Here is a 5392-nt window from a genome sequence, read left to right as displayed (position 1 = left end):
ATTTTCCCCCTCTCGGCCCCTTTTCTTGTTAATGGTCAGTTTGAAAGCGGGGGATATCAGTTATCTAGGGGGGAAAATGCCATATCGTCTCGTTATAAACGGGGGGGAAAAGAATATTCTCGACAAACCCCCGGTCGGTGTTTATTTTTTTGGGCCCGGGGTTTTTTGAAATACTTAAAATAATTTCATATTTTAAATTTCAGAAGAAAAAGAAAACCCAAAACAAAGAAAAAATTCAAAATCTTAAAAACTTTTTAAAAAAGCACCAAACTCAAGGGGGATTTATATCTTTTTTTCCCAACCTTGACCCGGGGTCGGGTCTTCACTTTTTTTTAGTGTAGGGTCGTCGGGAAGTCATTTGGGGAGGATGGAGGGGCGTTGAGGGGGAAGTTATATTTTGAAATTAAAAATCCCGACAATTAGGATGAGACCCGCTGATGTCTCCCCCGCCCCTTTTTTCGTGAAAAGGGAAGCGAATCTTTCCCCCACGAATAAACCCGCAACTTCCCTCCTTCTTTTCCTCCCCTCTTCTAAAAAACTTACAAACCCTAACTTATTTTTTTTAAAACCCAATTTTAGTGCTAAATTTTTTTGCATTAAATGTTTTAAATGCTATGATATGTGAAATATTTGATGATTGATTAATTATAGTTCATGTGCCCTAATTGAATGTGGATATTAATTGAGTTGAATAGTCAACTTGTTAAAATGTTGCGGGTTTTTAAAAGTAAAGAGGGGAAAAAATGCGGGCCGTTAAAAATAATGGATGAAAAATAAGTGAAAGTGAAAAGGAGATGATTTTGAATATGTGAATTTTTGAGGTGGAGAAATATAATTGTAAATTATTATTTATTTTCCTAAGGATAGGAAAAAATAATAGGAATATTTTTAAATTTGGGAGTGGTATTTTCGGCCTCTTCTTTATTGGAGAAGAAATATTATTATTCTTGGATTTAATTAATTGTTGGGATAATTATCCAAATTAAATCCAAAGTCCAAATATTTAATTCTAAAGGAATTTTGAAATATGTTTTATATTTTCATGGATTTTGAAAATCCCATTATATTGAGGGAAAGGATTTTGATTATTTTATTGATCCCTTTTTTATTCTATTCCATGAATAAATATAAATATGCTAAAATATCCAAAAAGATATCTTGATATATCTACCATTTTTTTCCATATCCTAATTAAATTAGGATTTGAATTTATTCCTTATAAAAAGAAATCACGCCTACTCCTTTTTTAAATTTGGGGGAGTTTTTTTTATTATTTTTTTTGCTCCTTGATATATTATTCTACCCCGTGAAATATTTAAATTAAATCATACAAATTAATACCCTAAAATTAAAAAATCAGCCCCTAACAAACCCCAAAATTTTTTAAACCCCCTCAACAAAAAACCATATCCCCCAAAAATATCTTGATTTAATTAATTATTGGGGATATTTTTTGGACCCCCATAAAAAAAGGGAAGAAAACCCAACCCAACACACTCCGGCCCCACCCTCAAAATTTTTCAAAAATTTTCCCCCCAAACTCTCTCCATATTTTCTTCAAGTTTCTTCAAGATTTTTTCCCATAAATTTAAAGAATTCAAGTCAAATTAAGAGTTTATTGAAGAACCGTCTAGTTCATCGTTTCTACCTTTCGTTTTTGTGAAAAAGGTACTTTAATTATTGATTCTTTTTTTTACCGTTTAAGGGGGATTCTTCATCCACAGATCTAAAACAGTGAAAGGGATTTTTCCCCCGGAAATTTTGGGAATACATGATGTGTGTGAAAACTTTTTTTGTATGTGCGATCGTGTGTGTTTTATGGGGATCTTTGGGTGTGTGTGTGCACCCCTGACGGCGTGCAAAGGGTTTTGGGATCGTGTGCATGTGTTTTTATGGGGAAAAACCCCTCATGGGGATCCCAATTGTTGATGATTTTGGGAAAGAATAATTGAATAAAATAGTATGTTAATCATCTTTGATTTTGATATTATGATTTTGAAAATAATCGAGGGGAAAAAAAGGGAAAAATGAAGATCATCTGATTTAAAATCCTGATTAAAACCGATTTGGAAAACCCCCAATTTAAAGGTGATACTATCGCCTCATTGATAAGAAAGGAAAAAAAAATCATCGAGCTAAACCTACGAGGTGGGCTTTTTTTTAAAATAAGGACATTGTCCTAAAATGATATTGATGAGAATGAAAGATGTGTTTTTGGCCTTGATTTGTTTTGTCTTTTCCCTTCGGGGGTATGCCACTATTTTTTTCCCCGGACCCTTGTGACCGCAAACTCTATTTTTGGGTTAGTGTACCCAATGTTAGCCCGGGGGAAAGATGGGGTTTGGGCCCGGCCAAATTGCCCTCGGTTTCCCGCATTCCTTGTCATTGAATGAGGATATGGAAAACGCCCGGAGAAAAAGGGTTTTTTTTAACCGTGATATTTGAGAAAGAAAGATATTTTGATGCCCGGTCTTTCTAAATTTAAAAACCCCGAGGACACCCCGGGAAATGGCATGATAACTACTTTATTTGTGATAAACTGTTTTCGGCAATGACCCCATTAATTATGAATTATCGTATTTTCCCCCCGCTGTTTTTTCCTTTATGCGGGTTGGGTTGGCGGCGGCGGTGTTGACCCAAGGAAATATAAAAATGATGAAATTTTTGGTACTTAAAGTGTTTTTGGGTTTTTCATACATAGCCCCCAACTTTTTCTTTGTCGGTTTATTTTTTTTAAAAACTATTGATCTTTGTTTGGGATAAACATTTTTGCTTTTGGGGTATTTTTTGGATGTTTTAAGGGTTAAAATATTTTTTTTTTGGGAAATGTTTGAAAAAGTTTTTGGGGGAAAATATTGATAAGTTTTTTGGTACGATGATTTTTTATGGAAGTTTTTTTGCTAAGGCATTATTTTATCTTTTTTTAACTTGTTTTTTTAAAGTTTCCATTTAAAACCCTTTTTAAAAATGAAACCCTAGCTTTGATATTTGTTGCATTTATGTTCACTTAAATAAACCCCCCATTTATTATACCCCCAAATGGGGGGGTCGTTACCCCTCCCAAATTGGCCGGGGTTTTTTTGTCTAACCAGTCTCAAATGGAATCCCAAGCCCAAAAACCCTCCACATAGTTTGGGACCCGGCCAAATTTCGACGGCAAAAGTGGGGGGCCCGAAAAGGGCAAGGAAGTTTATGCCCTATTCCCCGCCAATATGATGCCCCCCGCGGCGATCCCGTCCCGGGCGTCGGTCCCCGGAAAGATTGTGGGCCCCAAACATTCCGTCTCTAAAGGGGAAACCCGCGAAAGAAGAGGGGGAACGCGTGACCCGAGCCGCAAAACACGGACCCCAAATTCCCGGAGGAGGCGGACGACGCGGAGGGTTAAGGAAAGGAAGGGGGGGACGGGGGACGAAACGGGGGGGGGAATTTTTGAAGACCCTTTTTCTTGAGGGTGACGTGGAAAAGGGAAAAAAAGGGGTTTTGGGAAGGGGGGCCATTTCCCGAGTGTCGGGGACCCCCTTTTTATTTTGGGGCCCCCCGAGGGGGTGGGGGCAACCCCGAGAAATTTGAGGATGTTGGGTGGGTAAAATTTTTTCAAACCCAGGCGTGGGGGGGGCTTCATTTAATTGTGGATTTGGTGGATAAACCCCGAGGAAGGATGACCCCGTTGTAGACAAAAGGGGTTTAAAGGGCGGGGCACGGAGAAGCCTCCGGATGAAGTTGACGAAGGGTTTGGAGGACTGGGAGGGCCAGGGGGCCCCCCGGGAAGAGCGAAAAAAAAAGGAAAAGGGGAAAGGCCATGCAACACATCTCCCCGTCGGGAAACCCCACCCCCGTGGGAGGTCGAGGAACCCCTTTCCCCTTTGGTGGGAGTCCTCCCGGGGCCCCAGGGGAAACATTATCCCGGGCCCCGGGGTTCCCGAGGAAGTGGAGGAGGACCCGACCCCGGCCCCCAAAAGGGTTTTGGCCCGGCGAAGTTGTTGGGGGCTGGGGGAAAGTTCCCCCATCCGAAGAGGACCGTTATTTACAAGGAACGATGGGGGTAAAAAATGACTAAGTGGGGGGAAAGCGTCTGCCGGGGGGTGGAGAAGATGCGGCGGGATGAGTTCCGGCTTGCATCTCTCGATGGGGTTTGAGTGGTTCCAAAACCGGCCAGAAAAGGTTTTGGGATCCGGCGGGGGAATTTTTTCTCCGCCCGGTTAAAAAATCAAACCGATTTGGGAGGACCCTTTACCTTGGGATGTTAATAAGAGCATGAGATAAGCACCCGGGAATGGTAACTCGCATGGGAGTCCCTACTCAAGAGGAGGATGATGAAGGGCCAGAAGCCCCCCTTTTTTAATTCGCCGGAAGGGGAGTCGGCCCTTTTATTCTAAAGCGGGGTCTTCAAATCAAGCTATTCAAAAGGCCCCCATACCCAAGACAAAATTTTTCCCTTTCCCGGGATTTTTATAAGCTAAAACCGAGGGGGAAAAAAAATCCCGCTACAACCACCGCCCATATTTCCCGGGGTTCGGGGCCCCAATGGCAAAAAAGGGCATTTGGGATCCGGTTTCCCTTGGGGGTTTACCGATGACGGCAACCCCCACGCCAAAAGGCAAAATGCCCCCCGGCCCACCCGAACGGAACATTGGGGTGAAGATCGCCGAGATGGCCCCCGGGGGTCGGGATGTGCGCCCCCCGGAGGTTTTGGGCTTGACTTTTTTTTCAAAAAAGGGTTGGGGCAAACCAAGCAACAAGACTTTTTCACTGGGGGATAAACAAAGGAGGGGGCGGAGGACGGGGGAGGAGGAAGTGAGGAGGTGGAGGAGCTACGGAAGGATTTGGGGAGGTGGGAAAAAGTGCGGCCTGAAAAATTAATGATGAAAAAGGGAAATGATCGGGAACTGGGGGGTGAAAAAAACCGGGAAGGGGAAAAAGTGGGGTTAAAACCCCAAAAAGAACGTAGAAAAATTTGGGCCCAAAGAAATGTGAAAAACAAAGTGATGGGGAGGGGCGGGGGTTTTGGGGCTATCTACAAGGATGTTGAAATGGGCGCCCCGGGGGGCCCCCTTGGACCCACGAAAAACGACTCGGGTCATGGGGCTAAGGACCTCCACGAGCCCCCGGGGGCCCCAAACCACCCCGGAAAAATTGACCACCCCGACTATTCCCGAGAAAACCCCCCCCGGGAATCAAGAATGCACGTGAGGAAACCGATCCAACCTTTCCGGAGGGAAAAGGGGAAGAGGGGAGAAAACCGGAAGAAAGAAAGTAAAAACAACCCCCCCCTGTTCCCCCAAAAAAACGGCCCCGGGGGGCCACCCCAAAATGAGCTTTTTCCCGGGCCCCCAAAGTAAATTTTAGTTTTTGGTTCTTTTTTTGTTTTTTGTTTTCATTCTTTTTTGTGTTT

Source organism: Salvia hispanica, chromosome 2, assembly GCF_023119035.1.
Source record: "Salvia hispanica cultivar TCC Black 2014 chromosome 2, UniMelb_Shisp_WGS_1.0, whole genome shotgun sequence".
Lineage (NCBI taxonomy): Eukaryota > Viridiplantae > Streptophyta > Magnoliopsida > Lamiales > Lamiaceae > Salvia > Salvia hispanica.
Note: the sequence above shows the minus strand (reverse complement) of the source record.